The sequence below is a fragment of the Hyposmocoma kahamanoa genome, unplaced genomic scaffold, assembly GCF_003589595.1.
Source record: "Hyposmocoma kahamanoa isolate Upper Pololo Valley unplaced genomic scaffold, ASM358959v1 232, whole genome shotgun sequence".
NCBI lineage: Eukaryota > Metazoa > Arthropoda > Insecta > Lepidoptera > Cosmopterigidae > Hyposmocoma > Hyposmocoma kahamanoa.
This window is the reverse complement of record NW_020653750.1, coordinates 361499-380096: the sequence shown is the minus strand read 5'-3', so window position 1 is coordinate 380096 and position 18598 is coordinate 361499. Positions and strand designations below refer to the sequence as shown.

Sequence of the window (18598 nt, the reverse complement as noted above, 5' to 3'; positions counted from 1 at the left end):
TACGACAAAAATTAGAACATGTGTCCTACCACAGAAAAATATCCTTATCGCGCTACGATAATGAAGATGTGGTTGCATTTATCATATTTATCATTATTTTTCACACTACACTATGGCTATATAATGCTCTGTCAATCATTTCATTTTTAAACATTTGCCATATTTACATACAGTAAATATACAAGCAGTCGTTTGTCGCTGAATATATTTTTCAACTTATTTGAAAATGAGTGCTTTTAAATGTTCGAGACGAGAACTAATACTTCCCTATATTGAAGGTGGAAGAAATGATACGGCTCTCGAAACATTTTTACGAGATTGCTTTAATGTTTCGGAGGACAATTTACGTTTAATAATTAGTGATTTTAAAAAACATTTGCTAACACAATTTAACAGTCGATGGAGCAAAGCATCACGAAAGAAAGAAGCCTTTTTGAGGGTTAACAGTGATTGGTTGGATCAAGAGTTTTCTGTTTCTTTGCCTACGATAACCGATTCCACTCCATCTACTTCAACTGGTAAACGAGGAAGACCATGTCTGTCTTATGAAAATTCTTCAGAATCTAGTAAGAAGCGCAAAAATACAACACTCCTTAGTGAATATGGATTCGAACATATCTTTGGTGCATATATTCAAGGGCTGCGAGCAAAGGAAGAAAGCAATGAAGCTAAAATTGTGGAAGCATTAAGATCTGCAGATGCAGAGAAAAAGAATTCAGTGCTAAAATTAATGGACAACTCTTACAACATTCAAAAACTGAGCGATCAAGAAGCATTAAGTGTATTTATTGAATTGGATTTGACCAAGGCGCAATATTTATACTTGAGGAATATAATGGACGAACGAAACTGTCCCATACTGCCATCTTATTACAAAGTACAAAAAAGTAAACAGAACTGTTACCCACCTGCAACAGCTATTGAAATTACAAACACACATGCAAAAATGCTATCTCTGCAGGATTTATTAGACCACACAACAGCGAGGATATTGATGATAGACTCCGTGTACAAAAACGGTTTGAAACAGTTGATTTTATACAGTAAATGGGGATGTGATGGCTCGTCTGGCCAAAGTGAGTATAAACAAAGACTTCCAGAGGAGTCTGAACTTGTGTCAGACTCACACTTATTCGTCACATCTGTTGTGCCCATCAGATTAATTGATGAAACAACTGGTTTTGTTGTTTGGCAAAATCCTGTGCCTTCATCCGTCAGATTCTGTCGTCCTATATTAATAGAGTTTTCGAAAGAAACTCCCGAGAAAACAAAAGCTGTTGTTAGCGATATTCAGACTCAAATTAATGCTTTGAGTCCATCATTGATTGTCAAGGAAGGCAATGGCGTTCAAGTTAAACATGAACTTTTTTTGACAATGATAGATGGCAAAGTGGCCCAGGTATTAACCGATACTCCTTCTAGTTCCACATGTACTATTTGTGGTGCTACTCCACGTCTAATGAATAATTTAGAAAATGTAACTGCTAGGCCCGAAAATGAAAATGCTTTTCGTTATGGATTATCAACACTACACGCCTGGATTCGCTGTATGGAGATGATTTTGCATATTTCTTACAATCTTTCGTTTCAAAAGTGGTCAGCTACGAGTGACGAAAATAAACGAATGAAACAAGAAAAGAAATCAATGGTACAAAGACGCTTTCGAGAAGAGCTTGGATTAATCATTGACAAACCACGACAAGGAGGCGGAAATAGCAATGACGGTAACACTGCGAGAAGGTTTTTTTATAACACTGCCTGCTCTGCTGAAATTACAGGAGTCGATGAAATTTTGATTAAGCGACTCTACGTAATCCTTCAAGCGTTATTATCTGGCATAATGATAGATTCCCAAAAATTTGGGGAATATGCTTTGGAAACCGCAAGAATATACGTCAGTAAATATGTTTGGTATTATATGCCATCTTCGGTTCAAAAAATATTGATTCACGGAGAAGGCATAATTAATCATTTTGCAGTGTTACCTATCGGACAGCTTTCGGAAGACGCTCAAGAATCTCGTAATAAAGATTACAAAAAATTTAGACTACACCATTCAAGAAAGTGCTCAAGATCTGCTACGAATGAAGACGTATTTCACACGTTGCTTTGTACTTCTGATCCATTTATTACTAGTATCCGGAAGCCTTATGTTAAAAATCGAAAAGAGTTTGACGAGGAGACACTACATCTTTTGAAAATGGATCTACTCATCACTGATTCTGAAATAGATATAATTTAGCAATGATAAAAGAGATTGGCAAGAGTCGAAAACAGATCCGAAATAATAACAAGTCTGTTTTAATATTTTTTTCTTTTCCCCTTTAAAAAAAATCTTTTGTTGTTTGAAGAAAACTTTTTTAATCACATTTGTCTTACTTTACAAATAAAGAAAAATCGTAACAATGCACATATAATTTTTTTCGGGTCGTTTCGAGTTTTAAAAATCGGGTAGTACCTATTTACCATTTTGCACATTTTTTTTTGTCAAAACTGCGGGTAGTTAAAAAAAATTGATATGTATTTAAAAAATTACATCAATCCCACTGTGTATATAAAAAAAATCAAAGCTATATCTCAAAAAACTCAAAAGTTACAGATTTTTGGTCCGAAACAGGCCTAAATTTTCCATAGTGCGTCGGTTTGAATCCGGCCGGATCGAAAGAATTTTTTCTCAGTGTTCGATCTTTGTATTAATAATTATAACAAACTAGTGGCGTAATTTCATAAAAAAAATTGAATATCAATTCAAAAAAAATTTAAAAATAAATCAAGTTATAAAATTTTAAAACACAAATTCCTGAACCAAAAAATTTTATGGAATACAGGAAGCTGATTAAATTTAGAGTAACGTTACACCACCAGGCGGGTGCGGGCAACAGTCACTGTATTTTAGAACGATGCGTCTGCCAAACATCTGCCAAATGTGCCGCTGAGCAAAATCTGGGTCAATGCCCCAGAGACCGCCGTTGCTGCTGCAATACATAACCCGCATGCTGGGAGAGCCAAGACTATCAAAAAGATCTTGATTGGGTGAGACTCGCTAAATTTTCAGGGTTGTTTAGGATTATTGTTCATTGCATTCGGTATGTGATTCCACCATGTATTCATTATTTTTATATATCTATGTATATTTAATTTTAAATGCAATAAAGAATACTTAATGAATATCGAGTTTTTAGGCTCAACTCACACTGGCGCAGAGTCGAAGGGTCGAAATCGAAGATTTTCAACTACAACGCCTAGAGACGCGCGTAGACGCGCGTCGGCGCGCGACGACAATCGCATTAGTACGCCCGGATCACAGTGTGGTCGGCGTCTGACGCCTCACTGCACTCAAGTAACGCGAAGCTGCTCGACTGCAACCAAGCGTCGACGCTTGACTCCATATTTGCATAACACAAATTTGTACCTTAATGATGGGAAAATAGAGATGAATATGCTACAGGCGAAAAACATGACGCGTTGCGTCGCTTCGACTCTGCGCCAGTGTGAGTTGAGCCTTAGGCTTTCGCGATTGGAAATAAAACTATTTTCTTAGTCAGACGTGACCACGGGACCTGTAAAGGACCTGTAGCGTTGGTTTGTTTAGAAAACAAATATACGAGATTTAGATTTTTTTTTAAATAAATTTCATGAGAAATATAGTTTTCTTACAACAAAATCCAACTTGCCTGGGTGCGTATCTGAATCAAAACTAGTACAGGATTCATATACACATCAATCAAATTAATCGATACAATCTAAATTTGGCAGTGTTTGACGTATACCCGGCCTCTTTGTATAGTTTGAATAGTATAGCTTCGTCACTGTTGTAGGATGAATTTCCGTTGCAAAATAGTTCTTTGTTCATGCGACACTTGCCATAGCGAATGAAATAATAGAAAAGTTCTAAAAATACTTTTTGTGTCGCACAAAATCAATTTAACAAACCTATTAAATTCGACTTCTTTTGTCGACAACAGTCTTATAACCTTTTACAATCGTCAACTTCCCGAGTACTTTATTTACAATTAAAAAAAAATAGGTCTTCTTTTTACAAAGCTATTTAATCTCATTCTGATTACGAGAAACAAAAGCTTTTTAATAAAGATGGTATAGATACTCCTTTGTGAGAATCGCTGAACAATGGTCACGTATTTGCAATTATTCACAAGTGATTTCATCTTAAATCCTGATTCATGTTTAAGATACACGTGTAGGTTTTTATACGTAATTGCTGGTTGAGGAAAACATCGAGCTTTTAAAGTAGCAGGTTCGTATCTACTGACCTATTCTACCTTTGTCATAGGTAACGCATTTGCATTTTGGTAGCTTTTGAGATATTGGTACCTTAAGTTTTTTTTTTCTTTAAAAAATTAAATTTACACTGATTTTGCTTAAAAATAAAACTGAAACTAATTGTGAAATAAAAAAAAACCGCTTATATGGGGTTGTAGATCTCGATTTGCTGATTCCAGATTTATGTCTATAACTCGATTTCGCTAATATGACGACTAAGTTAATTCAATTTATTGATTTTCATAAATATACTGGTAAAGTACAATAAAAGCTTAAATACCAGAAAGTATAACTACGATTAAATTATATTAATGAAATTGGGTCCCCGCGGCAAGGGTCTCAAGATGCTGGCAGCGTTCCCCCTTTGTATGACTATGCTAATGCGATGGGCAAAGTAGCCCTTGGGTTTCCCAAACAGTCAGTTAATTTTTTGGATAAAATTTTGTACAGATGAAGAGCACCGGGATCCCACGAGCCAAGGGTTTCGACTCCAAAGGTTGTAAATAGGTAGTTACATTAATTATGATAAGGAAGGCAGTGTTTGCACTATTTGAATATTTAATGAGTTTAAAAGTCCTTTGATTCGGCCCAAACAATTAATCGTACGCAGTATTACTAATATTCAACGTTTGCCTAATTATTTAATTCCTGTTGGAATTCGTACTTTTGGTGTAAAAAATCCACATGTTATCATACGTCAAAAGTACTTTTTTCACGTGAAAGTTCGAAAAATATTACGAACTACATGAAACACATTATAGGTATATGCGATATTTTATAACTCTACAATTTTGGCTCAAAAAAACTATCGACTAATTTCGTTCGTAGTGTCTTTAAACGTCTCTCCTGGAAAGTTGTCATTTTCAGATGTGGCCTTGTTGTTGAGATATGTCACTAAACGGTAAAAACCACAACAGGATTAAGTAGCAATTTGTTCAACACTTTGGACAACACTTGGCTCTTAATTATAACTCTAGGTCCAGAAGGCAGCACATCTAGCTACACATTGATCTTGTTCCGTTGCACTGGAGGCGATATTCGAACTAATTTCTGATGATTGCTGCATGGTGTGTTATTGATTGTTTTTATACATAGTGCCTAGATGACAACTTGATTCTAGAATGTACAGGTAATGTGTCTAACATTGGATATGGAGAGTGAATAAAAAATATGCCAGTGTTGTAGGAAGTGGGGATTCATAGCTCATATATTTCAATGAGAAATAACCGTAATTTAGATCTATAGTAAATATATTATTATATTACAAAACTAGTTCCTTTAAGCACAAGCAAGTCATGTGAGTAATGAATGATCCCTAATCAATTCAAAAGCGACGGACTTAGTCTAATGGAATACAGTTGCAATTCACTGTCGGTATTTGACAAACAGCTGCGAAACCCGAGGCCAACCTCTCCAACGCCGATACAGAGGTTTGTTTTGCAAAATCAATATTTATTGGCTAAACTCTGTGTTTATTTATCAGTATGTAATCTTTACATCAGTCGTTATGGACATATTTTGGTCATCGACCAGAAAATCGTTTTCTTACGATCATTAGATCGACGATATTGAATTTTAATAGGTAGGTATTTCAATTTGAATTCTTTGAGACTCACTTTTTCAGCTCTTTAAGATCATAAAGTTTTGTTATATTTAGATTTGGAAAAGCCCAATAAATCCAGAAAAATAGGAATTTTGCCTTTTTACGTCCGAAATGCAATTAAATTGTTTACAAAAGTACAAACTTTTCCTGTTATCATACGTCTGTAGGATAACATGTATGTTCAAGCTAAGTTTACAAAACTTCGGAGATATGTGAAATCCGGTTTAGTGAACTGTGACCCAAAAGCTTCTAAAAGGAGACCCGTGTGGTCCTGTAGCATTTTAAATGATTATATACAGAGATAACCTAGATTTTATATACATAATTAAGTTCCTGGTAAATGTACTGCAATCTCTTAAGTATAGTATGTGTAGTATTGTGTATATATAAATGTTTAAAAACATAGCTCCTCACGTGGGTACACAAGAGTGTACAGAGGTGATAAAAGTAAAAAAAGAATGTTTACAGAAAAAAAGAAAAACACGATAAACAAAACAAGTCGTCAAGTTAATGGTGTGCGCCAGAGCAAACTTGTTTATATTTACAGAAGGATTATCAGCGAGACATGATGATGTATTTATTGCAAAATAATAATGTTATCAGCGTAGTTGATATTTAATCATACGATTTTTATTTGAATTATCTTGTAACGGGATTTGTGTGAACTATACTCATATCAGTCCATTGACACCACATTATTCTAAAAGTTTCAATTTCCGGACATTTGCCTCTCTCAAAAATAAGACTAACAAGCTATAAATATCCAATAGTGACGCCCTATGACATCTACCGTAGGATTTCGTTTATATACCTTATAGCATAACAATCTACACGAAGATGTTATTACCCTTGATGTAATACCAGATTTTTTGCGTTTTTGTTAGACTTTCACACGTCCAAAATGTTTAGATACAAAGATACAAAACAAAGTCTACACACAAAACACTGTCGACATTATCGTATTTTTACACATAACAATTAAAATGTTTGTCATTCTGTAACCTTTATGTTTAATTTTAGATAATTATGTACAAAATACAAGGAAAAATTCCATATTGTTTGATACTGTTGTGTTATTTGGAACGTAATATTATGGGTGTCACAGGTGAAAAAGTAATACGTACGTACGTCATCGTACTGGCTTCTTTGTAAATAGTTACTACTAGGTTATTCGATATACACAATATTGAACTATTGCGTTTCAATATATTGTCGAGAGGAAAACGTGCCTTATTTTCTCATGAACAAACTAACAAAGTTTGATGACGCATGACGACAATATACATAATATGATGTTGTATTTATGCAGAATAGAATGGCCATATATCATATTGTAGCATGGCAACACCATTATAAGTCTTATAAATTTCAAAATCTGTCCAAAGTCTCCTTTCAAAACGGTTTTTTGAATAACGACCTAACGGACTGACTACGTGACTCTATTTTCAACTTTAAAATGTTTTGATTGTATAGTTTTTATACGCGAATAAAAATTTTATAGCAATTTCTTGACACAAATCGATTGCTGTAAAATAGTTTTTAACCATCCATGAAGTTTGCAATTAATTTGAAACTGATGCTTTTATATACGTCGCTTTACGAAAGAGGAATTATAAGGATAGGTAGATTTGTGGCTCTTATATTAATCATAAAATATTTTTACAGGGTTACAAAAACAAACGATTGTGCTGCCGTTTATCAGTATTTTTAGTGTTTTTAATAATATTATAGTTATACAACTGCAATCACGTACTAATGCACGTGATCACGTTAATGAAAACAATAACAAATAACATGAGACAATTTGATAATTGATAATAATAAAATGTTATGAGTTTGTATGTAATGATGTTCTGTAGAAGGTAAAAGTTTTAAATTTCTCTTCATATTGCAGCTTCGTATTTGCAACCGTCTATGTATCTAGAAAACGTTAATCACGTCAAGATTTGGTGCAAGAAACAGGGATTCGAAGTTGACCGCAGCTGAAAAGATCATTTTATCATCTGTGACGTTGACACCCGAATTAAGGTTATTTCCGCGCATTCGGACTTATTTCGCAAAAACGGAACGTTCGTTGGCCTGAGGCCCATCCGCCTCCCGCGCCTTTGCCGCCACTCTCACCCGTCGTACGTTCGCCGAGATCCAAATATTCTGAGATCAAACAATGACACTACCATTCCATTCATGTCCTAAATTTTTGTCAATAACTTTATCGCGACATTATTTCCGCCCACATATGTTTTCATTTCTTACGCTTAAAATTCCTAGGAGAGCACTGAACTAGATGACATCTAGATATTTTTCAAATAAACAATTTGCTGTAGGCACTAACAGTGGTACAGTAATGATTTCCACTTACAATTACAAATATTTTTAAAGAAATTGAAAATTTTTTATTGTTTTATTATTTACCTACTAACACGACAGCAATTCATTATATACATATTCTTGTTTACGAAATATGGATCAAAAATACCATGAACATTGTTCTTCAGGAAAACAGCACGTGTATTAGTGCATTTGTCCCCGTATGATAGATGAACTTTGAACATAACGAAATTGCTTATTGTGACACAAAAAAGGTGTCTGCGTCTATTTTAAAGTTGCTTATGTGTCCTGAGTTTTTCTTTTGCTTACACCATCTTGATTTTGCACCGTAAGTAGGTACCTACATTTGGATACTAAAAGTAAAGTTAATTGATGTGAATATATAATTATACATATTTACAGTTTAACTTAATCCTACAATTTGTTCCTTATAACATACCCGTCAACAACACGATTCGCAAAATAGAAATGTAAGTCGCCATATGCATAACATTGTATAATATCTATAGTTGTATCAATTTGTCTCACAACACTCGATAAGGTATATTGGATCGATGATTTCTATTGGCGTAAACAAATTGACAATTCGGACTTACGTGGGGCTCCCAAACTGAAGTGCCGAGTGGGTGTTTCGATTTAACAGCACCATAAAATTAATTAATGTCCACTATCTGTACCGTCAGAGTGGAACAATGGGATGCACGATAATAACCGACCTTGTACTTGCAGTCACTGCGCATGTATTTGCTAACACATCTCTTATACTGGAAACTGAACAAATATAGTAGTAAAATAATCAAGATTGGAAAAAACATTTACGGTACTTTATGTATTTACAAATACATTCCTAAGTGGTGGAACGTATAAACACTAGCATAGTAAATTTGATTTAAAATATTATTTATTCTACTTCTATGAATAGAAAAAATAGAGTGAATTAATTCAATACAATGCGCTGCCAGTGCGCCTGTCACCTTGAGACATAAGTTGACAAATCCCATGTGCCTGTAATTTCACCAACAACCTTAACCCTTCAAAACCAGAACGTAGTGTTGTTCACATTACTGCTTGGCGGCAGAAAAACGAATAGATAAGGTGGTAGTACTTCCCTGGAAATCTTTCACAAAAAGCTCTACTGCTGCTATATATCCACCCGTCGTACAAAACATACCGGGTATATTCTGGAGCACAGGTTTCTACCTCGTGCCGGAGTCTGTGTGTATGTTTGTGATGACATCTGTGTCAAGCGTGTCAAGAACTATGAGGCACCAAGTTTTTCTGCTTTGTGGCTTCTGATAGACACGGGAGTTACACAAATAGTATACTGCTGTGTCTACCCATCGCGCAGTGATGATCAGGAGATGACCAAGCTGTTCCAATATCTGAGCGAGACGTCTGATGAGATTCAGCATAGGTACCCATTTAGCAAAGGTAGGTAGGTGCAACTAGTCATTCTGAGGAACTTTAATGCACACCATCAAAAATGGTTGTTCCCATACCAGATGACCGATCATTCTGGGAGAGAGACGCGTAAACTTGCGTTAACACTAAGCCTATCCTAGATTGTCAGTGGTGCTACTAGGATCCAAAATGTTGAATCTCATAAGGCTATTTGTTTCGACCTTCTGCTGACAACTGATCCGGACCAATACTCTGTGGTTGTGCATGACTCACTGGGCCATGGACCATTGTCTGGTGAAAATTGTATCCGTACACTCCCCACCCGATCAGGGCTTTAGTGGTATGAGATGGGTGTGGCGATACATATTAGCAGATTGTAATGAAATGTGCCATTTCTTTGCATCATATCCTTGGCAGGTTTGCTCTAGTTCAGGAGACTCGTTGAGTCGTGGTCTGATGTTGTAGTCGAGGTCCTGCGTTTGGGTATGGAGTATCACATTCCATACTCCGATGTAACCAATGGACCAAGCTCGTCTATAGGTTAACGCTGACTGCAGTCGTATTGTAGCACAAAAGCAGTCCGCGTACCAAGCATGGGCAGATGTTCGACTGCGCAAAGCTCCGAGTACTTGGAAACTGAAGAAATCTTTTAATATAGCCCCCAAGAAGTGCAAAAGCGTGTTACGTAGGCCCGGGTTCGACCATCCAGCAGGTAGCAAATCCTTTTGGGCGCCAAAGCGGTCCAAAATAACTTTTGTCGCCCATCTTTGCCACGTCTGCTGAACGTGCAACCTGTACCCAAAAAAGGAAGCAGAGCTGACCCTGTCAACTATAGACCTATCTCAGTCACTTTCGTACTCTTCCAGACTATGGAACGTGTACTCAACAACCGTCTACTGCCGTACCTTGAAGACAACGACCTCCTCAGTGATCGCCAGTACGGATTCCGACGAAGGCGATCTACTGGGGATCTTCTTGTATATTCTTGTATATTCCTGTCACACATGGAGCGAGACTAGAAAAGCTAGGCGAAGCACTTGCAGTGTCTTTGGACATTTCTAAAGCCTTTGACAGGGACTGGTACGCAAGCCTTTTAAGTAAGCTTCCATGTTATGGGCTTCCCACTGACCTTTGCAATTGGATCTCGGATTTCTTCTCCACAAAACGGAGTCTTGAGCTGACTCCGACTTCTTGTAATATATACATACCGATAGCCGACCGTCTCCAGCTACCTGTAATGGACCTGTAGTCCAACCTGAACTTCGGCAGATACATTGAATCCATGGCCAAAAATGCAGCCAGGAAGCTTGGCATCCTTTCCAGGGTAAGGCGTTATTTCACACCAGACAGTTGCTTTAGCAGTATCAAGCACAAGTCCGGTCGTGTATGGAGTACTGCTGCCAACTTTGGGATGGCTTTGCTACATACCAACTAACTACCTTGGATTCAATTGACAAGCGTGCCAAGAGGCTTATAGGTGACTCGGAGTTAGTAGAGGTGAAGCTACAGAGCCTTGAACACATCCATAAAGTTGCCTGCTTATCGGTATTTTATAGGGTATATCACGGAAAGTGTGCGATGGAATTAGACGATTCAATTCAGCCTTCCCCTTTCCATCATCGCGGAACTAGGCGTAGGCTTGGATTCCACCCCTATGTTCTGGATATTCCAAAGATTCGCACGAAGCGTTACGTTTCCACATTTATATGGCGAACAGCCATGGAGTGGAATTCCCTACCAGCAGACTTGTTCTCTGAACGTTATAACTTGGACCTTTTCAAGAGTGAATAGGCTTTCTTTGGGTTTGCATGCACCATTCTCGACCCCATCGTCTTTTTCCATCAGGTGAGATGGAGGTCAAATGCACACTTACATTTGAATAAGAAAAAGATGTCTTAATATTGCAGCTAAAATAAGTTTGATAATATTGCTTAAAAACTGTAATTTAACCAAAAAAATTTGGTCTATGTAAAATCATGTCAAGTAAAAATTACAAAAAAAATGTAGTAGGTATAACTTTAAATGTACTGTCAAAAGCACGTCAAGCTTGACACTTTGTAGTTTGGACCGTTCTTACCGTAAGCGGCATAGAGTTGGATTTAAATCTTAAGTGTCAAGTTTGAAGTGCTCTTGACCCTGTAACAGTAAAAGGCTAGAACAGAGCATGTTTAATTATGACACGGTTCGTTATGTATGACAAATACACGCTTTTGACTTTTATGTTTTATTTTTATTTCTTAAACAATGGCATTCACGTCAACTTTAAAACTGGCTATTTTTCTTTTGCAACGTGACTATATGAAGAATGGAACAAATTAAACAAAAATCTCGGAAGTATTAAATAACCTTTCTTCTTTGTGACGCTAATACGTTTTAAATAAACAAAGCAGTCAGAATATAATTGGATCCGACTCGTCAAAAATTTGAGTAGGTGATTTGCTGGTACCATACGTAGACTGAGTTCAGAATGAACAGTGGCTCATTTTGGATTTTACTCGGAAAAAGTGACATAATACAGCTAGGAATGTATGATAAATGTTTTCGCGTGTCATACATGTTTCATTTACTAGTTACCTACCGTGAGTTTACAAAGATATCGTTAGCAGCTGCATAAAATTATTACAAAATGTTATTACTGCTTGTGACCGCTAGAGGCGCTGTAAAATTCGCCATACAAAATTGCGAATTATTTTTACGCGGTCGCAAGCGACAACGGGCAACTCTTGGTGAGCATTGAGATAATGGCACTAGAAGCCTGCACGTAGAGTGTTTAATATAGGTGGGTATATTATGAAAATTATGTTCTTTTTACTAAGTATTGTAGTTATTGTATTCATCATTATGTTATGTAAACGTATAAAGGAACAGCGCGATGGTGATAATTTTTAAATGGTCGTGACGTAAGTTGATATAATAATTTTATATCAGTGTGATTGATTTAGGTACTTGTATCATTTTGTTGGCGCCCGTCGTATGCCTTTATTAGACAAACGTAACGGATGCAGACTCTACAAAGCATTACAAATATATCGCACCATCGGTTCGGCTGGCAGTCGTAATATTAGTACTTAAATGAACAAACAACTTTAGAAAAAAAACTAATTTTACCATGGCGGAAATAGTGTTTGATTTCTCAAATGGCCCAGTCGAGCGAAATTTGTTTAGAAAAACTGTGTTAGTTACCATTAGTACCATCACTAGCTAAAATATGGTCACAGCTTGTTGGTTCATCACATACTACTAAGTAGTCATCTACATACATACACTGTAACGGGACGAATAAGCCATACGCCTGGTGGTAAGTCCAAAACAGTTGCAGTGCCACTCAGAGCTTTAAATCGCAAAGATCTAAGGGACACTGCCACTACCTCCATCGCCCTGATAAGTTGACAAGTCCTATGAGCCTGAAATTTCACCAGCACCCACCCTTCAAAACTGGAACGCAGTAATTGCTCACAATACTGCTTGGCGGCAGAAATAGGCAAGATGGCAGTACTTCCTTAGACGAAACCTTTCACAAGGAGCTCTTCTAGGAGAGCTCGTTATTATTATCATCTATATCATGTACCTGTAATAACGAATGAATAAATGAATTTGAATTTGAATCGTAGACCCTATCTGTGCTCCTTTAGATAATGGTCAAGAGCAAACAAAACAAGTGAAACAATTGACGACACCCGTCAATTGTTTCGAATTCGGGCTGGCCAGTCGGAGCGCATTTGTCACAGTAATGATTTGGCAGAATCGTTTAAAAACAAATTAAATGACATTTCGTCTCTATTTTTGGTTATGTACTCGATGATTTAACATAAAAATAGATAAACTATTGTAAGTGTGATTAATATCAAAGGGTCAAATTATTCAATTAAGCTTTGTTGTATAGCCTACAACGTACTAACAGGAAAATATAAAATGAAAAGAGTTCACGTACCAGTACCTAAAAATGTTCAACGTGAAACCTTTAATTACTAGTAAATATCGTTTTCTATTGGTCCTATGATTGTGATTATTATGCTCTCAAGAATCAATCAAATATCATTGTAGCAGTATCCGACTGGGGCTCCAGGGGCCATTGGTGCCAAATCAACCATTGGACTGTTGAATTACGCTTTGACTCGACGAATTGTACGGGATTCTATACAATAACTTCAAAATATGTTGGGTACACAAAATTTTTATAATTAACATGTGTTAATTTACATTTTGTGATTTATACATAAAGTTTTAAGTTGCACTTTAATAAATTAGGATGAATGCCAAAGAATCCGCATAGTATTATCACTTTCACGGTATTTCTATTAGGATTTTAAAGAAATCTTTAGTAGATGGTAAGCCAGTTGTATTTTTGTGAAAAAGTCGTATCGTATGTTGACATACATTGACACTTTTCAACGAAAATCTGAACAGGAACCGGTGTCTCTAGCTTGTGTTAAGATATACGTAGAAATATAACTATTATAAAATCGCTGTAGTGCCCGTTAAAATAAAAATAAACGAATTTTAATAAAAGAAAGGAAAAACGATATGTGAAACTTATCATTGTCGTTTCATTCAAACTAAAAGTCGGTCAAAGTTATTTGGAAATGTTGGCAATGGTCCGAGGTTGAAGGTGTTATATTCTAAAAGAAAGAGGATACAAATTCGTCTTTCGATTAGCAATTCGATATTGCAGTTATATATAATCAATGATCAACCTTTTTAAACGTCCTACTGCTGGGCACGGCTCTCGTCTCACGAGAGAGTTTAGGCCATAGTCCTCCACACTGGCGCAATGCGGGTTGGGAACTTCACACGTTTTCCGAGGGTTATGAACCTTATTCGACGTGCAGGTTTCATCACGATGTTTTTCTTCGCCGAAAAGCTCACGGACAATTTCAAATTAAATTTCGCAAATATTTATTTGCGAAAATTCTCGTTTCTCGGAATTTTCCGAGAAACTCAGAGTGTCGAGCCCGGATTCTAACCCACTATATCTGCTTGAGAGGTGATACGTCAAACCATCAGGCTACCTCGTCTTTATGCACAAACAAGCAATTTGTTCATTCTGTATCTTGTTTGCTATGCTACGTGTTTCATCTTAATAATTTCGCTTTAATGAATGTTTATGAGAAACATAGAAAAGAAACTATTAATTTTGTTTCAACATTTTAAGATGTCTAATATGTCTAATATGGGTTTAGAAATGGGTGGACCATGGGCAATATTTTTGTTCCGTAGCTCACCTACATCCACCTAGGTCTACTACGAACACACATTGCGATTAGCAGCATCAATTGTAGACAGCAAAAAATGGTCACTCCAATATACGTGTTTAAATGAGCGTTAAGCGCGACCATGGAATACCATCATTATATCAGATAACCACACGGCTTTTATATTGGTATTACTAAATTACGAGAGCTATGATTATGTCACGAACGATAACTAGTGGTCGATGAGAAGCATAATTGGATTTTTTATCCATTTAATTAAGCATTCTAAGAGGTCACGGGCTAAGACAATGGGCGTTTAAAATAACCTTCGATTACAGTTCAAAGAATGGCTTTTGCGGGCATGTGACAAAAATACAGTACGTAAAATTAACTATCATTATAGACCAATTTTCCTTAAAGTCTGTGGACCTACTTAAGCTGATTTAAAATTGCAAGTTATTTTGATTTATATTGACTAATTTCCTACTGTTTTTACATTCTACAAAACCGGAAACATTCTTTTTTGCTACAAAGTGAACAAAGTACCTAAGACTCAATAACTTAATAAGTAAACAAAGTTTTATGAAGGTTATTGTTGAATATAGTATTGCTCTTCATCTAGAAAAATCAAAAAGAATATACAACTGGCACACAGTGTACCTAATTCGTGTGTACGCGCTTTGAGTTAGTACAAAAATATAGGGATCGACTATACTAATCACATTATGGGTTGCCATCTTAGTGGTGGGTGTATAAGGAAATATTATAATTTATGATCCTGTATCTAGAGACACAGAAGGAGGATGCTCAGCATACCGTGGACCGCTATGAAAACCATCAGTTGTATCCTTTTTTTTGTCCCCGGGGAATCTGTTTACAGATGTCCCGGTCTTGCCGGAGACAAGGTCAGAATTTTATGGGATTGGGCTGAACCCTCATGGGGAACCTCCCTTTTTTCACTTTCCGTCATAGCGTGACAGGCCGTGACATCACTATAGCGTTGTATGGCCCGTCGGCGGTCGTCCATCTTCGGACCCTCAGACGTTCTGAAGGAGAATCATGGTAAACTGATGTGTCCTGCAGCAACTTAGGGTCAAGCCAACTGTATGCCTCTCGGTTACTTTGGTCATATTATCCGTCGGCAACCCGGCAATCTTGACAGATTGTGATGGGCTAGGTAGAGGGAAAGATCTCGCGGCAGATATCGTCTTTGGTGCGGTCAAATAACTGTCACTGGTCTTCCTGTTACAACCGCCCTGAGAAAAATTGAAAACCGAATGAAGCGGAAACAGTTCGTACGTAATACCAACAGGGACACAACCTTCAACAATGAAGAACACGACTAAAAAGAAAAGATCAAGTGAGATATTGTCAGGAAAAACAAATGACGATTCATAATTTTATGTTTGATGTACAGTATAATATGAATAAATATCACTACTTATTCCGAGATGCAGCTTGTTACGAGGAGGCCAAGGTTATTACTGTACAAAAGGACAGATATATTTACAAGTGGCACATCCTTTCTTTCATGGTTAATACTACAATACGTCTAATTGTCGTCCTAATAAGTTAACGCTTTTGAGTGTGAAAATATATGGTAGACAAACTTAACCGTTACTAAAGTTAGTCAATGATGTTACTATGAGTCATAAAATCTTGAAAAACTCGCTGCTACATCTTTAATCGTACGCATGGACGTAGAGGTAAGTCTGTGTGCGTCGCAGTTATGACGAACAATCAAGTAGAGGACCAGTTCATTTATTTGTATTTCATCTCGATATCGTCAGAATTCATTATATTTTTTTATTTTTTATGAATAAAACACGTCACGCCATTCAATAATGGGTAAATAGAAAATGACGTCATTTTATTGAATAGTTGACGTTTGCTTTTCTTATGGGTATTGCCAGATTATTAGTATCATTGAATTTAGAGTTTTCAAGACAATTTCGGACATATTTTCTGTGAACTCTAAAAACTAAACTAAACTAAAATTACTAAATATTTCTACTTTTTTATTTGTTGAATATCTTGAATCATGACGTTTTAGTACTATGATTTATTATTGATACAAAGATCGAAAATAAAGAAAAATTCCTTCCGAGACCGAGTCAGCAATCTTACGAATTAATTAGGTGTTTAAACGGCTTTTCTCGCCGTCAGCGTATCTGTGAGCAACTTATGAAGTTACTAGTAGAGCTCCTTGGGAAAGTGTTTATCCAGGGAAGTACTGCCACCTTACCTATTTCTGCCGCCAAGCAGCATTACTGCGTTCCGATTTTGAAGTGTAAGGGTGCTGATGCAATTACAGGCTCATGGGACTTGTCAACTTATATCTCAGGGTGACGGGTGCAGTGGGAGTCCGATCTTTTGACTTCGACTTATGCATCCCGTCACTTGATATTATAAAAAAACTCATATTACTACTTTATCAGTACTTCTTAATCTCAGTGTAGTAAAAGTTAAATTACACATTTGACACCGAAATATGCAAATACTACATAAGTCATGACTCCATCATGAGTTTTCAAACTCTTACTTCGCAATATACATATGTATCCATAAAACGTATGTTATCGTAACCGATATGGGCACGTGAACTCTACATCTGTTTTTTTACATTATGAAGTCGTTTTGCATGTATATTTAATAATAATAATTAATCTAAGTATGTACAAATACTATATATATCTTACAAATAGGTCGGCATAATACTGTACATATAGATAATATGACTAGGAGCAAAAATAAAAATAAACGAACGCTCTTCAGCAAAAAAAAATTGACCCTATGCTTTGCAAATAGAGTATAAGTTTAATTGAATGAAAAAGTCAACAATAATCAGCAAAGTGACTAGGCTGACTGAAGCTAATTCTACTAAAATTAAAACATCCTTTATCAAACTTGTACTACTAGTTATTACATTCAATTTGAAAATCTATTTGTGAACACAGTAAAATAAGAAAGTTTTTTTAAATAGCTCCAACGATAGACTTGTTACTAAGTTTAGTCAATGATTTCACTTTTTTTTTAAATTTCTATGCGTTAACTAGATATCGTTGGCTGTCTGTGTAGAAGATAACGCGCAAATTGGGTTAATTATGTTGAAAATAAAATAGATTACTCACCTTCATATATGGACCTATCATAGAGAGTTTTTATATAAGGTCACTCGAAATAAAATCTCCAAATATTAAACAAAAACCAACAAAAAAATTTTACACTGGTTTTATTCGAAAGCACAGCAAAATATTATCACAGAATTTTTATATGCGACAACGGACAAGCGTGCAACCCGCAATGTCATTAGCACGATTTCACAATTTAGCACATGTTCCAGTAAAATATGAAACAAAATACTATCGGAAAATTAATTTATTTCTTTTTAGGCATTATTATTTTATCAGTAACAGCAATGGCCGAAAGGAACTCTAGTTTCAATTTAAAACGTGCGTTTTTAAAATGCGGCGGGAAAACTAAGAGCTCGCGCGCGCGCGCGAATGTCGTCCGTGTGTTGTCCAAACGGTGACTGGCTGAACCGCGCTAAATCCTACTCTTGTATATTCGCACGCGTTTAAAAAATAAATACCTACTTGGTATGATGATGGAAGGCTTGCGAAGCGTTTCCGAAGAACTGTTATCTAACTTGCGTACCCGATACAAGTCTGGCGGTCTGGCGCCGTGGTTCCCTTTCACGACAGTTCCTTTACAAGACGTGCAAAAAATTGTAACGGAGTACCTATGCTATTTATTATCTGTTCAACATGGATGTTGGTTGACCTAGCACTTC

At 36.3% G+C, this 18598-nt stretch overlaps 1 protein-coding gene across 3 annotated transcripts in view; it reads right to left on the bottom strand.

Moving 5' to 3' along the window:
- LOC113228672 (G protein-activated inward rectifier potassium channel 3-like) overlaps positions 1–18267 on the bottom strand; it is a 51422-nt gene extending 33155 nt beyond the window's left edge. The window contains exon 1 of one of the 3 annotated variants that reach the window (XM_026462027.1): positions 17937–18267. The gene's annotated coding sequence lies outside the window, so the exon portion shown is untranslated. Of the gene's footprint in view, positions 1–8808; positions 8926–17936 lie in introns of those variants that run through there. The other 2 variants (XM_026462029.1, XM_026462026.1) reach the window with 2 other exon arrangements.
- Positions 18268–18598: the final 331 nt, after the last annotated feature.